At 37.7% G+C, this 12,017-nt stretch overlaps 1 protein-coding gene across 14 annotated transcripts in view; it reads left to right on the top strand.

Annotated features, from left to right (window-relative positions):
- NRCAM (neuronal cell adhesion molecule) overlaps positions 1 to 12,017 on the top strand; it is a 262,800-nt gene that overhangs the window by 48,083 nt on the left and 202,700 nt on the right. For 12 of the 14 annotated variants that reach the window (XM_023538003.1, XM_023538005.1, XM_023538001.1 and 9 more), the window contains exon 2: positions 8,201 to 8,354. The gene's annotated coding sequence lies outside the window, so the exon portion shown is untranslated. Of the gene's footprint in view, positions 1 to 8,200; positions 8,359 to 12,017 lie in introns of all 14 variants that reach the window. The other 2 variants (XM_023538010.1, XM_023538014.1) reach the window with 1 other exon arrangement.

A 12,017-nucleotide genomic window follows, 5' to 3' on the forward strand; every position in this document is an offset into this window, starting at 1 on the left:
CCTTCATTTTAGCTGAAGTGGTGATAGTGGTCAGAAGTCTGGAAATCATACCTTTTCCCAGTTTACATTTCTCTTAATACTCTGCATACATGGACCTTAACCTTACTATTGAATTCCTGCTTGGTGTTCATTCATTCATTCTGATTAAAAGGCTCCTGTTCTGTGGGGGCAGTCTGCTGCTCCTCATCTACCTTTTTTATCTGGCCAGGTGTTCTGCATCTTGCCTCATCACAAGCGGCTCTCTAGACATATCATACCTCTTGTTTCCTACCCAGAGTGCTTCGCTTATCTGTGATTTCATTTTGAGGTGCCCTATGGAGGAGGCTAGAGGTGACAAGGAACTGAGAAAGGCCATGCCTGTGACAGTAACAGTTCTGTTCCCGCCACCACACACAGTCATCTCAGTTAATTCAAGCAGACCATTTCTTTCTGAATGAGGAGGGTCGTTTCCATTTCTTTTCTTCTAATCTCATTCAGAGAGTGCTCAGTCTTGGTGAGTAATGAAACCCTATGCTCCACGGCCCACTTCCAGCTGGGTGCAGTTCCAAAAATGCGCTCAAAGCCAACACTAATTATGTTCAAAGTTTCTTATTAATAACAGAGTAAAGACATATGTAAGCAAATATTGAATATTAATTTTTCTCTAATAAGAGGGCTTGGCTATTTTATTATGGATGTAAAGCTGTCTTAGTGTTTATAGCTGGAGCACTGGCATAGTGCCTCAGATGTCAGGAGGGGAAGATGGTGCCCTCTGGCAAGAAGCTTCCAATTTTCTGGGACAACTTTTCCCACATTCTTGCTAAAAAGCCTGTGCCCAGCTCATTGGCTTGTCAAATAGAGCAAAACCTCCCGGGTTTGAACCACTCTCATAGAGAATCTGTGATTGCTTTGTGGGGACATAACAGAATCATTTCTACATTTTCTGTGTTTAGTTTTTCCTAGATAAATCAATGTTTAAACTAGTTTTTGAATTAATCTAGTTTAAATCCACTGAAAAGAATGTTGCGCTCTTAAAAAGTAGCAGTTCCACACATAAATATGATCTGTGATCTGCCTAGAATAATAGTACCTGGTACACAATAGGCTCTTTAAAGTTTGATTAATGGATTATTACAAATTACTAAAGCAAGACTAAATTTCTTCTCTGGATAGCACTTTTTAAAATAACAGAGTTGTTGTTTGTACTTCAAAATGATAAAATCACTTCTTTAAAAATATTCTCTTATCAATTTCGTATTAATCGTATCAATTTATCGATTAATTTAAATTTAGAAAATGATATAAAAAAGTCAAAAAAATGAAATAGCATTAATGGCCAATATTAAGAAACTGTTTAAATATGATTTTTTAATATGGTAAAATATTACACAGACACTAAAACTGATTTTGTAAAATTTTAATAACTTGGGGAAATGTTCATTTTATATTGTTAAGTGAGAACAGCAGGTTACTACATTAATACACACTATGACACAACTTCTTTAAAAAATGTGTATTCAGACACGCATACACATTTGCAAGATATGCACCGAAATACTGACAATTTTTATTTCTGGTGGTGGAAGAAAACATTTGCTTTTCATTTTTTTCTTTTCATTTTTCTATGCTTTTTATATTTTGAAAAATGAAAACTTTTTTTATCAGAAAAAAATAAACATTATTAAAAATCAGCTGTAAAAGTTCCCTAAAATAAAAAATAAAACCCTGTAAAACAATTCAATCAAAATGAGGAATGAAAATAAAATTCATTATCATTCCAGCTTCAAACTAGTGTGTGTTACCCAGTAGGCACTCACTAAATGTTTTTTTGAGTGAATTGAATAAATGACTGGAGCTAAGCAAAATAAACAAACTCCTGCTCAAATTGGAACTAGTTCAGTTGCTTTTCAGAGTCATCAAAGCAGTTCTGTTTTGTTTATTCTATTAAACTCAAGTTCAGGGTTGCAAGGCATTTGCATTAACTGTTGAAGTGTGTTGACATTTCATTTCATTTTGACTTACTCCACCTGTTTTTTAGTAAGCAGACTGAGCAGTATGCAAATAAGCAGGTTTCTACATATGGGCTGTTGCATGAGTTCTTGAAAACTAATTTCAGAAGTACTTCCATCTGAAGAGTGTTCTGTCCATCATGGGAGAAGACATGAAATGAGTCCATACACCTCTTGAGTTGGGATAGTTAAAATGGCTAAAGTACAATAGTAGCTCCCTACATCCCTTACAGGTGTGTCCCTATGCCTAGCCCTCTGCACTGGGCCATGGCTCTGTCTACTACCTTTGCTACTTGGCAGCTTCATTCTCTCTCCGCCCTCCTTATTGCATCTGTCATCTCAACCTTCAAATGCACTCAGATCTCTGGCTTCTCATCTCTGCTGCTCCTTGGAGTTACCATTCTATTTCTCTCCTTTCTTTCACTGCCAATGTCTCAATAAGATCGTCAATAGTTATTGCCTGATCCCAGCTAGAGCACTTTCTCCCTCCTGTGGATCCCCATGCACTTCGTGGACACTTCATAGTTTCTGTGTCAGTCCGCGAGAGGCCAGGCATATTCCTGCCTTTGATGCATTTCTCCTACCTCATAATTCTTAGGAACACAGTAGGCCCTGTGGGACTTATTTCTGGGATTTAGGGCCTCTCTCTGTTCAGTAACATGGAAAGGTTTGTAGAGGCTCCTGGCTTTTCCCATGGAACATATTTCCACTAAGTACTCTGCTTTTGTTTTTCGTTTTTTTCTTTCTCTTTTTACATATACCTCACATCTAAAGTTAACTGCTTTTCCAACATTAACTAAAGTTTTATCTCTCGACTAGTGTCTTACCCTACTCACAAAGTCTGAATTTGTTTGCTTATTTAATAACTTCAGCAGAACTATAAGAGGCATACCATAGCACAGAGTCAGACAGACTGGGCTCAAATCTCATCTCTGACATGGACAGGCTCTCTGACTTTGGGGTACGTTACTGGACTTCTGTGTGCCTCGATGTGCTCTGTGGAACATTGTTATAATAATGGCCACTTTAGGGAATTATTGTAGGATAGATAGTAGTATTGTCTGGGAAGCGCTTGGCCCTATATCTGGATCATGAAAGTTACTCACTGAATGCTGAAGCACTTCCTTTCTTACTGGCTCCCTCTTTTCATACCTGAAAACAATTTCAGAATAAAGAAGTTGCACTGAGGCACAAGTGCCTAGCAGCCAGCAAATTAGTGTGATTCAAGCTGGTATCCCAGCAAACAGTCATATTATACTCCATGAGCCTCCCGGACAGTCACTGTAAAATCACCAACCACAAATAGAAGGCCATGCATTCCAAGGGTCTCCTCTCTCTACTTTGTTCAACCAGTGTGATCTGTCCAAATAATTTGAAGTTACAGAAAACATACGTAGCAAGTATTAAAGCAGCAGGTGCTGGAAGCACTCAGTGCTGTCAAGTCAGACAGCCATAGTCGTCTATGCAGAGGGAAAGTGAAAGCATCACATTTCCTTCTTTTCTCGGATTTGCCATCTTTTTCTCATCTCTGGTGCCAGTGTCTTCTCACAGGATTTATAAGAGAAGAAAAGTCTCTCTGTTCTGAAAATGGTAGAAAACGTTCCAAAACTTTCTTAGCGTTCTTCCTAGCAACAGATCCAGTGACTTCCTCCACGTTTCTTCTGAATGGCACTGCTCTCAGGGTGTTTATCACTTTCTGCCACCTGCTAGCCATACAACTTTATGAGGACCAAACATATGCCAGCCAGTTACAAAACTAACTACATACATACATAGCTTTGTAGTCATTTATCTGCATAAACAATGAATGCACCTCGGGGTTGGTGGAAGTAAGGTAGACTAAGAATCACAAAGCTTGCCTCTGGGGTCTTGGCCTTGTGACAAATCATTGAGAAGTTACCTGCTCTCACTGAAACTTTATTTTTGTCTGTAAAATGTTGAGAAAATACTTATTTTTCAGTATTAAGTGAGATAACTTCTATGAAAAATAAACCACAAAATGCCATTCAACACAAAATGGTAGTATGTCTCATCTCTGTCTATTACCTGCCAAATCTCAGTCATCTTTGTATTTCTTGTGGCCCTCAGGGCAGTACCTTGCACCTACTGGATCTGAACAGTAATTGTTGACTGAACAGTTTAATAATTCAACACAGCTGAGAAGAAAGAAGCAAGCCAAATAGGCCTCTGTATGGGCAGCAGAGATGGAGTGAAATCTACACACACAGTCACATGCTTTCTTTATAGACTGGCCCATGAGGGCTTGCCTCTGAAGCTTTCCAGTCTGCTTCACACAAATCAGCCCTAGGAGAATCAGAAGTATATAATTAGAAGCAGTGAGAATGGGTTTAGTTGCTCCAGGCAGACACACTGACCACCATAAGAAATTGGAGTTTGATAGCCCGACAATAATGGTGGAGACAGAAAAACTAAGAAAAGCAGACATGAGAATTTAAAAAGCTCTTCAGTGTGGGGCTTTTTACTATAAGAAGAGATACCATGAGGCTTACTGAAAGCTAAATTAGACAAAGCGTTTGAGATCTCTGGAGAATGATTTCACTTTGGCAGAAGTATACCAGATGACCTAAAATGACAGATTCTGCTAATTTCCATGATTGCCTCAGGGAAGGATGAAGCTACCTTGGCTCTGTTTTTGCAATATGTTTTTCAAACATAACTTCTTGGTCTGCTGCACAAGTAATTACTTTCACCACAAAGTTCATGTTGCCAATTATCTCTACTATGGCCCAATTTTCTCTAATGATACTGGAACCCAATTCTTCTGGGTTTCACAAGCTCTACCAAGTAAATGTTAAAACCTTTATCCAGGAAATGAATTGCTTGGTCGTATCAGTTTATATAGCTATTTATATCTTCAGGATGATTTGCAATCAATTTGGAGAACTGGTAATTAGTAATTTTAAGTAATGACTTTGACACTAAATATATTCATTTTTATTTATTAACTATCTGTTTTTTTCACTATTTTTATGCTACCATTTGCTCTCTGAGATAGTGTTTAATTCAATGTTATTATCATAGTATGAACATCATTGTAGATGGCACGCTTATCTAATTTGTAGATAACATGAAGGTGAAAGGCATAACAAATATTTTGGAAGGGCAGAATTGAGAAGCCAAAAGTTTTGAGCAGGTTCGAATAATCAACCCCATTCTAGAAAGGTAAAATATTAATGGGGTGAAAATAAAGCCTTCACTAAGTTCTAACAAAAATACCTACAAAAAGATAAGGGAGATATTGTCAAGCCGATATTCAGCTATAAGCAACATTTGGGGCTATAGAGAACGGAGATTCACTCAGAGCACCCTAAGGAAGAAGGAATTACCACACAGCATCCCTGTCTGGGTCTCTGGAAAGTGGGATGTTATCAGGGTTATCAGAAAATTATTGGTGGAGAGTTATGAGGCAACTTCAGGGACTGACTCCTCTCCCTTGTGATCTCTCTTCTGGCCTTTCTGCTTACTTCTGCTGTTCAGCACATTCTCCTGTAACTCCTGATGTCCAGTCCAAATCCCAGAGAGAGCCTGTTTAATTGAATTGTCTGATGATCTTCTCTTTTCTAGGCAGAGATCTTTACACAAAGTTACCTCATGGGTCATCGTCCAGACTCTGTGGGATGCCCTTGAGTCAGCACTCACCCTGACATTTAGGTCCTATCAGAGGCCGCCTCTGCTGAAACAGTAGTTTGGCACTACTTTTCAGAACAGTGGGCTGTGGTTGAGGAAGTTCACACTAGAATGTGAATCTGTATGTCTCAAAGGACCAGAATTGGGACCAAGAGAGAGTCAACTCCATACAGAGTTCTCTAAAAATGGAATAGGCCATAGGCAGAAAGATTGTTTAATAAGATGACCTTACAGGCCTATTCCAATTGCCAAAACTGTGTTTTTTTTTAATCATTCTTTTATTTCTTCCCAGGAGTGTCTAATGAAAACCATCTTTTCACATTATTATTAAAATGAGCCATGAAATAATTCTGCCACAGCATAAGTAGGACATGCCTAAGGTGTCAGAAACAGTAATGCTTTTGCATTAACCTCTTAAATAAAATATATTTCATATGTGGAATATTTATAAATTAGATTTTATTATAGTCAATAATGATGCTTCAAAGAAAGGAAAGATTTACAGAATGTAAATGTAATGTAGCAGCAAACTGCAGCAAGGATGCTTCTCTAAGCTGATTGGAGATGAGTCTAAGAATGTTCGGTAAATTTTTTCCAAATGAATTGTAAATGATGTTTCAGATATTTCGGTTAGGCTTTTAAACTCATATGTCATAATGGACTCAATCATTTAGGGCAGATTTCAGTGATGACTCTTCAAATAGTTGCCTGAGCTGAAGTCTCCAAAATAGTGTAATTAAATCTCAGCATTCAAACTCTACTACTTTGGTAGTGTGTGTGTGTGTGTGTGTGTGTGTGTGTGTGTGTGTGTGTGTGTGTGGTGAAGGGAAAATTAAAATCATTCAATAAAATGTCAGTCCTCACCCAAACAACATAAATTAGTTTTATAATCTGAGAAAATCTGAAAGCACTGGGAAGACTTCAGGATATTTCGTTTTACTTTCCACTGTGAGGATGCATTGTGACAAAAGAAGACAAAGCAGATAAAAGGGCAGAGTAGCTTTCCCTCCAGCTGCCTGTTAGCTGCATTCCCTCAAGGCAGTGCATAGTTAGGAGAGAGATCAGCTTTGTTAAAATTCTAGTCCACCATTTTGAAGACAAGACTAAACTCTCTTGGCTTCAGTTTCCTGTTTTATAAACTGGGGATGATAATAGCCCTTAGGTCAGAGGGTTCTCGTAAGGATTAAACACTTCTTAGCACAGTGTCTGGCTCATATATGAAGTGCTTAATAAATTAGCTACTAGGATCATTTTTTATCTTTATTATTCCTTAAGGGGTGGGAACCCTGAAGTTATGTTCATCTCTGCCCAGAGAGTCACGGCATGAGTCCCTAGTCACCGGTGTGGCTCCCCACATCTTCCGATCATACCTGGCCAAGTCTGAAATAGAGTTATGTCCAGCTCCAGTTCGTGATCTTGATTCTGTCCTGGAATTTGCTTGGACCTTGCATAAGTCACTGTATCTTCCCAAAGCCTTGGTTCCCTCCTCTTGAAAATTGGGGAACTATTTAATTTTATAGGGTTTAAAAATTTTGGATACTGTTAATTTAAATTGAATTTGTCATAAAACAAACTTGAGTTACCAGGTGCAAAATGTGTAGAGAAGACAATATTACAGTTAGACAAAATGTCTTACAACATCTCTGACTTTCTTTTGACAAATGGTCTATGTTTGGGCTCCATCCCATCTGAAATTCTGATTGAATTGTTTTGGGGTTTAGATGGCCCCTAGATGGGGCCAAGCCATCAGTATTGTTTAAAAGCTCTCCCAGTGGTGCTAATGTGCCTGCAAGGTTGAGAAGCACTTAGCAAGCCCAAGGTCAGACTATGAGTAGTGGAGACAGGTCTAGATCTTCCGACTTCCTCTTCTCACTACAGAACGACCTCAAGTTCTGGTTTCAAAGAGGCTTTCTGAACACTTTTTCACCCTTTCTCATGAAAGGAATGTATGAAACACACTGTTCAAGCCCTTCTGTTGGTTTCTGTTTAATTAAGGTTTCTTTCTGTGTAGTTCTACCCTAACCTTATGCTTGTTTTTCTTATTCCCAGATGCCTTTTTTCAGCATCTTCAAAGCCACTTCTAAAATGTAATTGCATTGCTGAGTTCCTCTTTGACATTGTCAGCCTTGATCAAATACTTAGTTCTTCATTGTTTGTTCTTTTCAGTCTGTATTAGATTCTTCCCAGCTGCAGCCTGTGTTGATGTGATTATAAAGCATGGTGTATTCCCATGAAGTACGAGAGTAGAATGAAATCAAGTACCTGTTTTCCTTTTTGATTTGTGTGCACAGTTGTTTCCTGCTATTTAGGGGTCATTCAGACTTCTATCCTATACCAAAATGTAATTAGGATTATATTACCTTTTTTCATTACCTGTTGCCATTAAATTACTTAAAGTTTCTTAGATATTGATGTCCTTAAGAACAGTAATGCTTGGTTCAAATTAATCATGGACTTTAATATATATTAAGTTCTTGTCAATTGTAGTAGGATAATAGAACGAAATCTCCAGTTAATAGCATTAACTAACCCCAAACAATTTCACTGTGTTTTTTACTTTACAGGAATCTTTGTGATATTCTTCTTCAAGACCCCCTCCCCTGTGTGCTGAAGACTTTGACCAAAGCTGCTCTCAGTTGTTGGCATCATCCTGAGAAAAGGACACGGCTGCAAAAACCAGAGAACTGTTCGGGAAACTCCTGGCCCAGTGGATCCTCTGTAGGTGAGAGCCATTCAGTTTCTCTCTTTGTTTTTAGAAATCTAAATTAGCTGTTCTGTCTTCCAAAATATACTTCTTAGGAAAGGGTAAATAGAAGAATAGATTATTGCAGATTCTCTATAAAGAATCAATAGTTTTTCTTTTCTAGGAGAATTTTTTTAGTAGTTATGAAGGAAATCAGTTGGCTATTTTGACCAAACAGGAATATATTTGAAATTATAGCTCTGCTCTATGAAGACTTATTTGAACACACACACACACAGAATCTCACCCCTTCCTTCAAAAAAATCAGTAACATTTCTCTCCTTAGAGAAATTTCTCATGATAGTAGTCTCCCCCTTATCTACAGGAGATATGTTCCAAGACCCCCGGTGGATGCCTGAAACTGCAGATACTACTTTAAGGCTTCTTTTTGGCATATTCAAATTGCCAGTATCACACTCTTGTGTTTTGGAGCCATTATTAAGTAATATAAGGGTTACTTGAATACAAGCACTGTGATACCACGAAAGTAAATCTAATAGCCAAGGTGGCTGCTAAGTGGCTAACGGGCATGGATACACTGGACAAAGTGATAATTCATGTCCTGGGTAAGATGGATCAGGATGGCATGAGATTTCATCATGCTACTGAGAACCAAGCAAAACTTAAAACTTATGAATTGTTTATTTCTGGAACTTTCATTTAATATTTTTGGACCTGGTTGACTGTAGGTAACTGAATCCATGGAAAGCAAAACTATGAATAAATATATGTGGCGGGGGGGTCTACTGTATTTAGAGTCTCTGTCAGGCTTCATATCTACCTTATCCTGCTTTCTAGTATCAAACAATATAACTTATGTGAAAGCACTTTTAGACCATGAAATATTATTTGTATAAATAAGAAAAATTATTTCTTAACATTTGTAATCCTCCAAAATACTCTCATACCCTCCAATCTGTTTTTCTCCATAGTTTGATTCATTTTTAATTTGATTCAATAAATTTTGCTAGGATCTCAAGAAGCAAAGGAGATAAGTCCTCATCTTCAAGGAATATCTATCAAATGCAAGAGACAGACACAACTAAACATGACCAACTTGACTATGATAAAAAGATGTTGAGAGTGCATTAAGGAATGGAAAAGGTGTCAAATGCAGCCTGTAGCCAGAAGATTGTGTGTGTAAATGCAGCCTTTCTGGAGGAGGTGGCCCCTGACATGCTCCTTGAGAGGTGACTAAGAGTCGGCTTGGTAAAGAGCAGGGTAGAGTGGAGGAGGACGCTACAGACAAGAGTGGTGGGATAGGGGTATGAAACTCACATGCAGAAAGAATAAGTTGTTCTAGGCGTGGTGTGTGGGTGGGTGTGTGTGTGTGTACATGCATGCATTCGTGCATGCACACATGCGTGCACACTGAGGGGTTTTAAGCTGGCAGTCATTGGCATTTTAGGAGTGTTACCCTGGAGAGACTGTAGAGAAAGAGCTGGAAGTGAGCCAGATTGAAGGAACATTTGTTTTATAAACTATCTGGTGAAGAGATGGGAGGGCTAAAGTTAGAGTAGAAGCAGTGAGGAATAGAGAAAGAGAGAAATGTGAAAGAGCCAGAATGTGCTGGATTTGATGATAGTTTGGGCATTGGAAGTGAGAAAATGTTAGGGCTTGGGATTCTCAGGTATCTGATTTGGGTGACTGAGAGCATGAAGATGTAAAGGAAATTTTGAAGGAAAGAGGACTTATTCTTGGGGAGAAGAGGACTTTGAGGTACATAAGGGACATTTAGGTAGAAATGTCCACCAGGCAGCTAGAAGTGTAAGTCTGGAGATTGGCAGAGGGTTTAGGGCTGGAAACATTGATTTAGGAGTTATAGGCAATATTTAAAATCTCTTTTTAAAATACAAATTTGATTTTGTACTTAAGCTTTCAGTATTATTCATTCATATACTTAAAACACAACTGGATTTCCATTTCATTTTGATATTACCTGCCATTTTATTTGTATACATACTTGTTAGTCTTATTTTCTTGGCATAATGAATTATGATTTTTCCTAGAGACAAATGTGATGACTTTTTTAGTTTTCTGAAAGGAAATTTAAAGCAGTGTTTAAAAAAATGCAAGGTAAGCCTTAAAATTTAGAGGAGTTATAAGCCATTGCCATTCTCCTTTTAATTCACAGTAGTTATAGAAATTATTTTAGAAAAGTACTTTGCTTTCCAAAGTATATAGTTCTTTTTCTCTATAAATCATGGTTTCTTGTCAATTCTTCACTTTCATTGCTTTGTCCAGGATTTGAGGATTGCTTATAGTAGACTGAGCAGGATCTTTCTTACATTCTTCAGTGGGGTGGTGCCAGGGTCCCCTGTTTTGAGTCTTCTCAACATTAACCCAGAATGTCATGAAGGGCTTCTGTTGCAACAGAGGCCGCACTGTTTGAGATCAAGTCCACTCAAGTTAGACTTGAAATACATTACTCAGAGCCTTCTTTGAGGGAATATCATGGGTAAAAATTTTAAATTCAAATAATACTTACAATAGTACTATTTTGAGTGAATTTTATTAGATTACTAAGGCCTTAATTGGCTTACTGACTTTTTTCCTTAAGACCTATTAGGAAATTACAAAATGTACCCTTTTGATAGTCCACTTCACTACATCTTTCCAGAAATTTGAAATGAAAGATCAACTAATCTGTCACTTTCATTTTTATTCACAAGAGAATTAATGTGAAGCAAAATTAAGTAACTTACTTAATGCTAAGAGATGGAGCCAGAGCCCTGGTCTGTTGAAACTCATTTTGCCTTTTTCACTAAATCATGTTTACTCTCTTATTCCAAATCTTTATTAGACTGTGAAGTTATCTGTATGTCTTAAAATAGGAAATTTAATTAAGTAAATTAGTTAGCACTGATGGCATTTCCTTTGGCTAGTCACTCTATGTTCAACAAACAGATTTTGTATTAATACTTTAGACTCTGATTAAGGCTTTATTATTTTTAATTTTTATAAGTTTAAAAATTTTAACATAGATTTTGTTTTTGGCATTTTTTATTTACCTATACCAGTTCCATTACTAAAATAAAGGCTTGAGAGAGGATCACAACCACCTATGTTTAAAATTTAGTTGAAAAAGAATAATCATCTCAACATCTATTATCAAGATAGTTTTCCCCTAACAGCAGTCCCCAACCTTTTTGGCACCTGGGACCCAGGCTCTAATGAGAATCTAATGCCTGATGATCTGAGATGGAGCTGAGGTGGTGATGCTAGCACTAGAGCATGGCTGCAAATACGGATAAAGCTTTGGTTGCTCACCTCCTGCTGTGCGTCCTGGTTCCTAACAGGCCACAGACCTTACGGTTCATTGGGTTCACGGCCCAGGGATTGGGGACCCCTGCTCTAGTAAATACTTTCGATAACAGTGTAGTAGGCACATTTACTAACAATGCAAGTACTGGCTGTATGACCCAGTTTCCTGAAACATCCAATTTTTTTTCAGTTTTTTTTTCCTCTTTTTACATAAAAGATAACTTTCACACCTAAAAAAAGACACTCATCAATTATAAAACCAACCCTTTTAAGCACAAGCTATTTCTCATTTGGTCAAATACATTGTGATACCCTGCGAATTTTATGTATAGAAATTTATGGAAATGCTGAGTTGTTGTAACTTAGAATGGTAC

This window comes from Pteropus vampyrus, unplaced genomic scaffold (assembly GCF_000151845.1).
Source record: "Pteropus vampyrus isolate Shadow unplaced genomic scaffold, Pvam_2.0 Scaffold208, whole genome shotgun sequence".
Classification (NCBI taxonomy): Eukaryota; Metazoa; Chordata; class Mammalia; order Chiroptera; family Pteropodidae; genus Pteropus; species Pteropus vampyrus.